Genomic DNA, 13,499 nt, shown 5'->3' on the forward strand with positions numbered 1-13,499 from the left:
TACATGTTGATCCTCAGAGCCTGAAGCACGAAACATGTCTAAGTAAGGGTATCCAGCCTGTAGCTGCATCTACTACGTTGCAGTCAGATGCTAACAAGAAGTCACAGCACAGGAGTCTTGATATTCCCTGCAGATCTCCCAGGTCAAAACCTGATTCTGAGCCATAGTAGCAAATCTGAGCCAATTTGCTCAAGACGTACAAAAGCCTGAACACATGGGATAACGTACTGACATTTCCTTCATGCAGTTTTCCACCATCTTATTAAAAACTGAATTAACCTGCACAATTGCCATTTTTTGTACCAGAGAAACCACCTATATACAGCCCTGATCAATTACATAGTGTTACAGATATGTAAAGCAAATTATTAAAACATATAGTTGGATGCTATTATTTATGTTGTGGCAGAGACCCCAGGTGAGCTCAGAGTCCAAACGTAACTCGTGTTGCACATGTTCTATTGCAATTAAATACTGTAATAGGGAGACCAGCCTAAAGCTAGAGGGAGCCAAATTAGGAAACTGCAAGAAAAATACAAATGAAATGCATCACACATTCATTCAAGTGAGGTTCAGAGGAACTTGGCTGGCTGGTCCTCTGGGCATGCTCTCTGTTATCAAGGAACGAGGCAATCTATCCTCACCAGAGAAAGACCCTCTGAAATTGACATCTTCTCTTGACACCATGGCCAGCCACGACTTTTGCTGAGGGGGAGGGAACAAATCCTGGAGCTCTACCACCACCAACTCCAATGAACCCTCACAGGTTTGTCTGAAACTGTATAGAAGAGCTGAGAACTGAACTCAAGCAACCGCTTTCCAACCCAAAGAATGTACAACTTGTCTGCAACAGCAGGGTGACAGGTCAAATGAAGCCATCAGTAGAAACTCTTTGGCAAGGACATTTTCCAGGTAGATTTTTGATTTTGGAAAGGGGAGAAAAAAAAAAAAAAAAAAAAAAAAAAAAAGGAAGTAACTAGAAGCTCTCTGTTGCCTGGCCAATGCAATTACTGGACATCACTTTCTAAAGGCAGCTCATTTAAGAGTCCAAGAAACCAGCCTCTCAGACTTGGAAATAATTGCTTTTCCTCCCCAGCTCCGGATTATGGAGTCCTGCATCAAATCAGCTAAATAAAACAACAGAGTTCAAACTCCATACCCACAGTGCCAATAAAGCTGCAATGTTTTGCCTTGGGATTGAGCTATTCAGGATGGGAAGCTATATCTACAAAAGATGACATTGATTTGGGGAGAAATATATTTGGAACAATGGAAACATGACACTATAATATCCACCTCTCCTTTTCTTTTAAATTAAAAAAAAACCTAACAAAAACACACAACCCTTTCCTTAGATTCCTCTCCCTGCCAAAAGATGAGACAAGTTGAAGCTAATTTTATAGCATCCCAATGAATATTTCAAAGATGAGTGTTTCCATAAGCTAATTGGTGCCCCTTATCATGAAATTAAAAGGCAAATGGATTAAAGGCAATTGAGCATCATCACTTTCATTATTACCTTTTCCCCAAAGACATCTCAGACTTCCAACTCCGTTGACACTTAGGCTTTTAGACAGGTTGCCTGCTGGACCTGACACATTTTCATCACAGGAAAAGACCTCAAAGAAAGGTCCAAAGAATGGCAGAGGGCAGAAGGGACAGCTGGAAAGGCAGCACCTGTGATGAACGGGTCCAGAGGTAGTCAGCAATGCAGCATTAAAGCACCCTTGGATCATGCTTCCACCAGCCTGCACCCAGCCTCCATCCCCTGCCTTCCCCCATCTTTGTAACCCAGAACATGGGTCTATTGAGCCCACAGCCTCGGTCCACTTGTACTCGCCACACACTTCACTGCTGCTTTCTGGCTGGTTCCTTGCTAAATCCCGTGCTACAATTGCTGTTAGCTTCCAAGCCAACATACTGGATTCAACAAGGAATTGATTAGGATTTAACAAGCAGTTTGAAATACCTGAACACTACAAGCATTTAAAAAAAAAAAAAAACACAAAGCACCAACAACCAAAAAAAACAAACCTTGAGTGTGCTCACCATTCAGCTCTATACTGGGAATTAATAGTTCACAGTTTCCCATCTGTGGGCTGAAAAGCTGCTACTGATGAATGAATTTTTGCAATCCAAAAGAAGAGCAGGGCCCGCTCTGGGAGCATGTCCAGGCCGGGACCCCCCCAGCCCCCAGCACAGCCATAATGGCAGCACACAGGCCCCACCTCGGCACATAGCTGAAGGGGCTTCTCCCTGAGGGAGGTTCAGCTGCCCCAGAAGGACAGAACCAGAACCCCAGGACCTACAGGATGAGGGAGAACACAGAGACCCTGTGGAGCTGCAGGACTGCCAGCTCTAAAAGCCCCCTGCCCCTCCCCCCGGCCTCCCTTCCCGCCCCCCGGCTGGATCGCGGCCTCGGTGCCACCAGGTGCCGGCAGGCCGTGGGGGCGGGGTTAAAGCACAAGGCTTTTGTAATTAGAGACAGGTTTGAGTAAAGGGCAGCTAAGGAGGAAATTATCAGAACAGATGTGGTAATAAATAATTTTTAAACAGTTTTCCTGTTTAAGGAAAGAAGTAAAGCTCAGAGGAGCCGGCGTCAGGAGCTGCCTCAGTGAGACCCCCCCGCCTCCGCGGCTGCCCCGGCCCACCTGCGGGGGGTGGCTGGGCCCTGGGCGGGCTGGGCCGGGCCCTGAGTGACTGTGCCGGGCCGGGCCGCCACCTCGGGTGGGCCGCGGCTGGGCCTGAGTGACTTGGGTGGGCTGGGCTGGGCCGGGCCGGGCCGGGCCGCCACCTCGGGTGGGCCGCGGCTGGGCCTGAGTGACTGCGGTGGGCCGGGCCAAGCCTGAGTGACTGGGGTGGGCCCTCCCACCTAAAGGAGAGAGGGGAAGGAGCTCTGTGGTGGTGGGTGCTGGGGAGCTGCTAGCCACACCACGGCTGGTAGGTGGGGTGACTCCAGAAGAGTTGGAGTGCTGAGCTGGTATGAAGCAACACTGTAAGCTTAGCAGGGGATGGTCCCAGCAGTTCTTCTGAAGCTTAAAGGTATGTTTTATGCACTATTTTTACTTTGGCATAGTTGGATGGTTTTGTTTTTTGTTTCTTTGTGGTTTTTTTCTCTGGTGCTGGTCCCTGTGGTAGCTGCTTGTAGCATCCGTGTTGTCCTGCCTACAGTGCCGATCCTGTTAGCAGGTTCCTCACCTCTTGCTTGAGGTTGTTACACCTCGTGGGGAGGTCTGTAGTCATTTATGTATGCGGTGCGTTTTCTTTAGAAAACCAGTAACTTAATAATGAAAATCATCTGTGTCACCTCAAGCTGTGTAGTCACATCTTCTGGCCTCAGGTGTGTTCATTATGCAGGAGTGAATTCAGAGCAGTGGGGGGACTCCTGAGGAGCCTGGTCTGCTCCAGGCCTTGCTGAGCAAGTACCTGCTTGCCCAGCCCCGGCCCTGGCCAGCCTCCCTGCTCTGCTGGAAGGCGCTTCTTTTCTCTGCTGCTCTTGAACGGTGTCCAGGGATGCCTCGCTCACTAGAGTAGATTACAGGGTTGTTAGTATGCATGCACCGTGGCACCCTCTCCAAACATGCACCCCAAGTGTTAATAAGCAAAGTAACCAGCACAAGCCTCCACGTCGAGCTGCTGAAACTCTTAATAACCAAATCCTTTCCGAGTTAATGTTTGCCGTCAAAACAATGTGCAGACTGTGGCTCTTCCTCTTTCTTTCTCCCCCTGACCCCCTCCAGTCTAATTGATGAACCGGTGATGCTGTTATTTGCTTACAGCCAATATTCCGGTGCTGTTCACTCATCGTTCATAGTTTTAACTTGATAAATGCTGTATCTTTTTGCTTATAGTGTGAGTCTTGTCTCAGTCTGCAGGGCAAATGCCTGTCTGTTGGGGGCAAAAGTTAATAAAGAGTTAACGAGGAAGAACAACAGACTTGTGGCATGTCTTGGAGGGGGAGCACAAAGACAGGCCCTCTAATAATCCCCTGGATGCATAATGGGGTCACTGCAGTTTTTCTGAGGACATCTGTTCTGTGCCCTGAATGAGGAGCACAATCGTTCACCATTAAAATTAGTGAGAGGTGCAAGTATTGATGTGGGCTCTAAGTCAATGCTGAGCAAACACAGCACACAGAGCAAATCTTCTCTCAGCTGTGTGAAGTGCTTCCTGGCAGCGCAAGGGAAACAGGACAGAAGTGGCCATGCAGGTATTATTTGGTAATAAACTTTAAGCTGGAGTTGGATGTGAAAAAAACACCTAATGCTGATTTAGTCTTGTAATTTTCTGTATTGAGATTTTGCTTGCCTTAATTCCAGTTTTGGCTGGACAACTGGAAGAGAAAGGAAGTTCTTCCACTTTAAATGGGAAATAAAGCCAGCAGTGCAGTTTGTCTTACTCCGGTGGTGGAAACTTGTGTGCTGAAAACTTTCTGCTGTGACACAAGTCACATAGACACAACCCTATTCAGATCTTAGGATCTGGCAGTATTTTGAAAGGTTAGCTGGCATAATCGTTGGGGGTGGGGAAATATAGGTGTATGAGCTCTCTCAGCTGTGCATGGGTAAATCCTATTGACTTCAGCTGGAGATGTAAGGCCACAGGCTGAGCTGTGCACAATATAAAGGATTTTGTGTGTAGCTGTGAAATGGCCACAGGTCTAAAGATCTGGATTTTTCTGTCCTCTCCTGTGATGGGAGGTCAGAGCACTGTGAAACAAGGAGGTTTATCTGTTCTGTTTGTTTGGACCGTCTTGGCTTTCTGCTCCGATTTGTAGATGGGAATGAACAAGAAGGTGCTTGATGTGGGGAGGAGCAAGAGAAGCATAAAAGGTACAGGTGGGAGTCGGAGATAGAGTCAGTGTAGTTGCGATGCATCAGGGAGCCTGATCTTCCTTGGCCCTCGCTGTGCTAAGTCTTGTACAGTAGGTGAAGCCTGACTCCTGGGGACTCATCAGATGGCATCAGGGGACGGGACTGGGCCAAGAGGCTTGATAGTATCTGTGTCTTGTAGCTCGGAACATAAGGACAAATAACCTTCCAGTTGTGTGATCACCTTGTAGACAAATCAAGACAAGAAGGGCAAGATGAAGGTTGCCAGCACAATGAGAAACAAAGCAGTTGCGGTATGTCAGACCACGCAAACAAAAAGTTAGTCCTGAACGATTCAGACATGAGAGGCTATAGCAGGTCTGCTGCCAGTTGTTCTTGGGTACCTTTTTTAATTCCTTGGGTGTCTGCTGTATGTCTCAGCCAGCCCGAGGGAGCAGCTGGGTGGATGAGCAGTGGTTGTACGCCTGATGTCAGGAAAGCAAATCAATGGCAGAACCTAAAACCAGAACCTCCGAGAAGCCTGACTTCAAGCTTTGTGCTTGAAAGGCAGGAGTTGCCTCTTTCCCTGGGTGAGGAACTTGAAACCTACAGCTAATTAATAACTGCTATAAAAATAGTGCTTTAGTCTAAAAATGCTGACAGAGAATTTAATGCACCTTATGGAGGGCAGGGGGTTACAGCTTAATTAATAAGTTGTAGGATGTCTGTAATCCTTGGACAAAGGGCTCTGTGTAGATGTAATGTGCAACGACTACTCCTAATGAAAGCTGTTCTAGTTTTGTATGGACTGGGGACATGAGGTCCTTCTTAAAAGAGAATCGCTATGGTGATGCTTTTTTAAAAGGGAGGCACTGGGAGCCTGGCTTACGATGTGGTCACGGTCAAGCCAGAAGACTCAAAGACCTCTGCCGCCTCCGGCGTATGTGAGACTTGGGCTTTTGAGCCTCTTTCCCTGCTGCTTGAGAGTGATCAAACTACTATAGCTGTCAGGCTGTGTCTGTTATTTTCAGCCCCTCAGCTAACTGGCAGTTGGTTGATGTGCGTTCGTTACTAAATAGTATGAGCTTAATCTGTGAGAGGGTGGCTTTACTGCACTAGTGCAACATGCTAGCAGCATATGCACGGTTAAACTTCAGCTGATCAAGCAGTACCTCATCTGTGACTGTCCACGTACAGCTTTGTCATCTGGTGGCCTGATGGCAATGACAGGTTTGAGTTACAGGAGGCCTCCTGTGTCCTGCTGTGACATCAGCAAGGATGTTGTGGAGACCTGAAGCTTCATAACCTTGTGCTGAGCAAGTGTGAAGGACGTGAGCTGCTGCGGATCTGGCTGGGGAGCTGCCTTCCTCCTTGGGCAGCTACCTCTCTGCGCTGAGGCGCAGGGGTTTGGGTCACCAAGAGATGTCTGTTGGTGCTGGCATAAACAACGCAGGGGCTTAGGACCTCTCTGGAGAGGAGCTCTTCTGTAGTGCCATTGATGTTAACATCTGTGCTGCTCAAGGAGCTCTCGTGCTGCACATCATAAAGGCTGCTTTTTATCCTCTCTGTTCCCTGGCTGGGGGGTATTAAGTCATGTCGCTTCACCCCAGCATGGTGGCCTATTTGTCCCAGGCTGCCCTGCTGCCTGGATTTGAAGGAAGCTGGCTCTGAGCATCGTTTGCTTAACTCTGAGTACATCTTCCCCACTGAGCTAGAGCAGAGAGAGATCACACAAACCTGAAGCTTTATATCCCTGCTGCCTCCTGCAAGTGACGCTTGGCAGCTACTTTGAAAGCTGGAGGGACAGAAAGATTTGGGGGTGGCTGTCTTCCCGAGATCCCTGTCCTCTGCAGGGTTAGTGCTGTGAGCATGGGGTGCCTCTTGGAGCTGCTTGGAGAACAGTGGGAAGTGGCAGAACTTCCCAGAGCTCCTCGCTGGGGCTAGGCAGGAGCACATGGGCCTGGCATGCATGGGTTGTCTCTGTTGTTGGAGTAATAGCTCATCTGTCTAAAAGCCATTCCAATTCAGATGTTGAAAAGAAGCTGCTGGTGACACTTTCCAGGTTTCAGTCCTCCCTCTCTCACCACCTCCTTGCTGTCCTAATTAAATTTAATATTAAAGTAAAACATTACAGACATTATCATAGAGCTTTAATCTGACACACAAGCCTCCTTCTAATTTGTGAGCTTATTAGCAAGGCAAAACAAATAGAAATGAGTTTATGGAGGCTAGAGTGTTTGAGGAATCAGCATTTTGAGGATGGGGCTATTCTTTAAGTGAGCGCGTGCTCCGCTGAGTGGGCTTGGCAGCATGATGATGTCTAAAACTGGCATTTTAACAGCATCGCGCGCAGCAGTGCCAAATGTGGCAGTTGTACTCGTTTGTGCTCTGGGAGTTTGCAATGCCAATCCAAGAGCTGGGATTCCCTGTTATCCTTCCAACATCTGAGAGTTTCTTAATGTGTATCTGAATTTGACTTGTGGTTTTTTTGAGCCTTTTAACTCTTTGCATCTCTTCCCTGCAGTTGTGAGGATTTAGTCTGTCCTGCTCAATGAAAGCAGTAATCGTTTGATTAGAGGAACTGAGGCTTCCAATAAAGCAGAAGGAGCACAGTCAGCTGTAGAGATAGTTGTCTTTCTCCTGCACAAGTCTTATATAATCACTCTGCCACCGACTCCTCAAAAAGACCTTTCAAATGGCACTGAGGCTTATCAGAAAAAAAGGACTGCACAACCTGTGAGGTCGGAATTGCTCTGTTTTTGTCAGTGGCGTGGGAGTGAGCTGCTCCCTTCAAAGCAGCCGTCATGCCAAATGCTTTATCAGAATACTGGGTGATCCTTCAGGAGAGCATTTTGCTATGTGCTAACTCTGAGCCTTCTTGACTGTCTCTCAAAGAACTGTAGAGACAGGACTACTGTCATGTTAATTCCAGGTACTGCTGCCCGCCCTTCAAATGCAGGGGGGAAGCTTGGGGGAGTAAAGGAATGAGGACCCTGCCAGGACTCCCTGAAGTCTTGAACAAATGGCCTGTTCTGTGCGGTTTGGTGTTTATTTTTTAGTGGAGTGGTGTTAATTTTAGAGTGGAGGTGATGGTGCTTTTTCTGTCTCAGAGGGTTAAAGGCTTGAGGTGATTAACGGTTTGAGCACCACAGGATTTACATGATTCAAAGGAAGGCTTAGATGTGCAGATGAAGGCTTGTACCTTGTTTTACCTACTTAACATTTAACTCTTGTGTAAAACCGCTCTGATTGTTGGCTGTAAAGGTGCTAATGCTATGAACGACTTGGTACTACTAGTTTTGATTCATGCCATTCTCCCTGGCTTGTATATTAGACTGAGAATAACTAAAGGGTGGAAGAATTGCTGTGTATTTTACAGGAGCATGCAGCATTCCTGCAGTCAGAACAGTTAGAAGGACTAAGGAACTGCAAATCACTTCCAGCTTAATTTACAAAATAAGGCCTTGCTGTGTAGGTTGCCCTGGCTTGAGAGCTATTTTAAAACTTGAAGTTTGGAGTAGAAGTTCAGTTGCAGGTGTGTTGAGAGGTTCGCTAGGTCTTTGAACAGGCTGGGGACCAGTAGGTCTAACTCTGGTTCAGGGGAGGCTAAAATGTTTGGCTCTGAATTTTCATAGGTTTGTCCTGCTGTATCACAATCCAGAGAAGATGAAATACTGAGGTGTTATATGGAATAGATGTTGTTATTTCACCTTATGTTGCAGTGGGCATGTAGTGGAACTGAGCTACAGTGTTCACAGGGTACTGCAGTAGCTGGTGTGAATCTAAACATCATCCTGTCTTGTAAAGAAAAAATGAACTCTCCAGGAAAGTGGATTTTTTTTTCTTTTTGAAACCTTTAATAACAATTCCTGCTGATAATAATGAAAAAAAAAAACACCAAAACAACCAACACCCACCCAAACCACCCCAAAACCAGCAGCAAACCTATTTTTGGGGTGAATATCTGCTTCGCCAGCCCCTCTGACTCTGTGAAGACTTGGCCATGCTATCACTCAGGTTCAGGCAAGAAAAGGTAACACTTTTTTAGAAGGCAAAAACTTGAGCAGTAGTTTTGCATTTGCTTGATGAATCTTCTCAGCATATGTTCAATGCTTGGATGAATGAGTTATTTAAGTGTATTTGAAGGTTATGACAGACACCTGTAAACAGACAGATATTGATAAAATGTCATTTGGAACCAGATATCTGCCTTTCTTGCAATCCAATTGCTACTGATGGCGAACAGCCCAGAACTAGCAGCAAAGTGCATTAACCAAACCGTGATGGGCAGGCTGTCCTTAGAGGGAACATGATGAGGGCCTTATTTACCTCTTGCTTTGATGTAACTCTGGGAGTTAGCGGAGTTATTTGTAATTTACACCAGAGCAAAACGACTGACTCCAGATGTGTATCTATAGGCTTATTGTGGACTTATTAATGTACAATATATCAGCTAAATGGTGCTAAGGCTGGTAGCTGAAGGGTCCGGTCTTACCTGCTCCTGCAATCGTCCTTCTGTAAGGCTTGCGCCAAACAAGGCAGTTCACCGTGGGAGAAAATTCCTTGGTTTTTGCTGCACTGTAAGTCATGCAGAGAGAGCAGAAGTGCCTATAGCTGTGTGTTCTTCACTATATACACATGAAAAAAACCCGTGAGGCTGTGCTCTTGATCAGGGTGCTGCCTTCTTTGAGTGAAGTCAAACATAAACAGATGTGGTCATTAACAACTGAATTCTTTTGCCTACTAGCTCTCCAAGATCTCCTCAAAGCTTGTGGATAGGGTTGTTTTCTGCTGTGGTGTGAATTGCTTGTGGTGACTGTAGTGTTTGGATACACTGGAACTACTAACGTACTCCTGAATAGGAAACAGACGCTGGAAGTTTTGTATTGAAATTTGTATTGAATAATTATCAGGAGCTCACAGTCCTGGGAAAAAGCCCTTTTTATATTAAGTACTGGGTAAATGTACTGAAAAGATGCCTGCCTCTGCCAATAGCCAGCATCCAGTGATGGATGGGGGAGAAAGTACAAAATTTGCTGTGCAGAGCACAGGAGTCCCCGAGTGGCAGCTTTAGTGGAGGGATATTCCCAGAGAGGCATCCCTCTGGTAAATGCCTCTGCCCATCCCTGCTGCTGTGATCAAGGGGAGGGAAGGAGCATGTGAGCTGTCCTGAAGCTGGAGGTGACTGTCCTAGCTGAATGAATCCTGTGTTGGGACTGCAAGAGTTTCGTGTGTGTCTTGAGAATGTGTAGGAGGTGTAGAGTCTAAAATTGCCACTGTGTGAGCTGACTTACACCACACCTCTATTTTTCCTGTTCCCCTCCTAGCTTTTTCTAAGAGTATCAGGCTCCACGAGTGGTGATTTCAGTGAAATATCTTTTGGAAGCGATTTCCCCACTCCCCCCCGCCCCCCCCCCCCTCCCATTTTTACAAGATGCTTCTATCTCAGCGAATGGCTCGACTTCAGCTTACAAAATATGGAAGGGAAAGTACTAAAGTCAAGAAATTCTTCATTTGCACACAATTTAGTCCCAAGTTGATAACTGGCATGCTTCTGAGAGTGAGGCAAAGAATGGATGTAGCAGAGAAGTCATTTAAAAAAGAAAAGCTCACAAAACCGAAATGCTATTTACGGGACTCTGTGCCTGTGGTTAATAAATAGTCATTCATGAAATCACACAATAAAATCTAACTGCATTGTCAGCTCTGTCAGAATGACATTGAAATGTGCAAGTGATATACAGCAGGTTCAGGTTACACCTTGGGAGTTAACAGTATATTAGGTAAAATTAGGCTTTGTTTTTTCCTCTTCTAAACAGAAGGTAAATACAGGCTGGAGCAAAGGAAAGATTGTAGCCGTATTTCTTATCCTGACAAAATCAAGTTAATTAAGACTCTAACTATTCTGTTCCTTCTGGCAGAAGGATCTAGCCACTTATCATGATTCGTTTTTACTAGTATAAGCTGTATCTCTGTTAGGCGGGGTTCACTAAGAGGTTGTTTCAGCAAGCCTTGTAAACCGAAGACCAAAGCTAGCCCAAACCTGAAATTCAGAAGCGTCCTGACGCTTTATGGCAATTGTGCTGTAGGATACCCGTAGGGCTTTGTAGCTCTTGTTTGTTCCTAGCTTTTGTGGGATGATGTAAATGCTATTCAAAGTCAGTGTGAATCGAAGGGGGCTTTGGTGGTTGTAAATGAAGCCAGTGTCACCACTTGGCCCTGTACTGGTGTACCCTTCTCGGTACACTGGCAGCGTACCCCTCAATGTTCAGCTTGGTAAGTGGGTGCTGGCACAGGGACCTGAGGAGTTCCCACATGCTAAATAAGTGCTCAGGATGCTGCTAGGAAGATGTTTCTTTCAGACTTTCCTGTGTTCACATGTACTAGGTTTTGGCCAAACACCACTTTTAGTAAATTAACACTTTAATCAAATGTAAAATTGAACTGAGTGACTCTAATTGTCTTAGTGTGGGGCATCTTGATCACAAAGGCTTTTCCTCACTTGATGGGGTGGATGACTCTTGCGTTTTTGGCTTTGGTATTCTTGGTTTTCTCAGCCCGCTCTATAAAACATTTCTACGCTTTCACTTTGTAAAAGGGTACTACAGTTTGTTCTTGCCATAATGTGTTTATTTTTTGCTTCCTTCTAACAGATGTTAAGCAATTAGACAACATGGCAGAGCAACGTATTTATACAAATGAAAGGAAGTAAGGAATAAATGCTCTGAATATTATACTTCCTAACAGGATTAATTCAGTAGCGTACCAATGGTGAAGCACAGCCAGAGCAGCAAGTGAGCATTTATCAGTTACTTGTGTAATATGTGAGATATCTTACTGAGGTAGGGTAGTAACGGAACGCACCCGCCTCGTGAATCTCAGTTTTAAGCACACACAAGTGAGTGGCAGAACGCATCCACTGGAAGAGGATGGGCGGGTAACAGATTGTATAGAATGGTTAAAAAAAAGCCCACAGAGGTAAAGTGGTAAGACCAGCTGACCTGTTTTTTTCTGAGCTTACCGTTCCATTGCCTACAGTGATGTCACACTGTCTCGTGAAGCTTTTTTGCTCCTCGAGGCTTGTGCCTATCCAGATGTGCTTTACTGTAAAACTAATATCTTACTGATGTGTACGTTAAGAATTACTAGCAGTCTGAGCTAGCTCTTTTTCACGTGTAGCCAAACTTTTCAATTTTTCAATTCCAGGCCCTGGAAGGGAAGTCTTGGAACAGGCGTGGATCCTGTGCTGAGCACAACGGAGGCGTGAGCTGGGGGAGAGAAGCTGAGACAGTCAGCCCTTCAGCCTCCTACTGCTACTAAAGGTGTGATGCAGTCTGTTGCAATCTGTTTACAATGTGTTAGAACGCAGGGGTGTTACAGTGAGCTGCTGGAGTAAACCTGTGTATGAGCAATTTTAGCAAGGAAAGAGATCATGGAGTTAAAGAGCTCTGGAGAGAAACCTAAAGAGCAGAGAGGGCTTGGAAGAGTGTCTGCAGCCTGTATAGGTTTATGTCACTTTGGAGTTGTGTGTTTGCCTTAGTGTTGTGTGCTAGCTGAAGTCTTGGGAAAGACTTTGTGACAAAGGCAATTTCCTGGCTTGGGAAGAGTAACGTAGCAGTTTCTGCCAGAACAAATCCGGGAGTACTGCTGTACATCTCCCTATCCCTGAGCCGTGCCAGTATCTGTGAAGATGTGCAGAGAACTGGAATGCTTAAGTGCCCATGATTAAAACCCCCTCCTTCCCCTCTTCATTCTTTGGAATCCATGCCAGATTCTTCATAACCAGTGGCAAGAAAGTTCTAACAGTTTCTCATCAATGCAAGAAGCTGGCATCAAAATCTTTCTTTATGGGCCAGGAGTTTGAAGTGAAGCTGGTAGTAAGCTTTCAACTGAAATTCATCTGCTTCCATTTGAACAAATGAACTAGCGAAAACAAGAGCATTAGGGTTGTATTGAGAGCACTGAACTCTGCATGAAAAGTAGGGCTTGAATTAGAAACCTACTATTCCTATTACAGAAGATGCTATAGGAAATAGGTGGACAAACCACTGAACTATTAATCCCTAACTGAGTTCCCTTTAAGAAAAATACCTAGTCTTGTTTTAATTTTAAAAAGCCCCCAAACCAAGCCAGTGTTCCCCAATTAATTGCAGCCTTTGGTAAAATGCTTGTGGGAGGATGTGTGCCTAGTTTAGTTAACTGTTCCGTAAACAGGCAGATTACAAGACCTGTGGGGGGAAATTGCACAGAGAGGGTAGAAGTTGGTCTGAACAGTCACATGGGCAGTAAAGCCTAAAAGCAATGGCAGTGAATGTTTGGAAAGGGATGCTTCGGTGAACAGTTGGTCTCCTTTTTGTTAGTCTGTCTCCCTTTTGTTAAGAAGACATGCCATATAAACATGAATAGCTTCTATGTGCAATAAACTATCTAGTCAATCTCTTCGCCCAAGGCAGGGTCAGCTCTACCTGTGTCAACCACGTATACATCATCTAGGCAGAAGTTTCATGTAACATTGATCCTGCCTTAGGGTAGGAGATGGACTAAGGGACCTTTGTAGTTTTCTTCTAGCCTTACGTTCTGTGTCTGTCCGAATGCTGAAGCAGAGAGCTCCGTGGCAGGAAAGCACAGTGTGAAGTGTTAAAATATATATAGACTGCTTCCTGCTGTTCGCCTCCTCAGCAGGATACT

This window comes from Falco punctatus (assembly GCF_963210335.1).
Source record: "Falco punctatus genome assembly, chromosome: 3".
NCBI lineage: Eukaryota > Metazoa > Chordata > Aves > Falconiformes > Falconidae > Falco > Falco punctatus.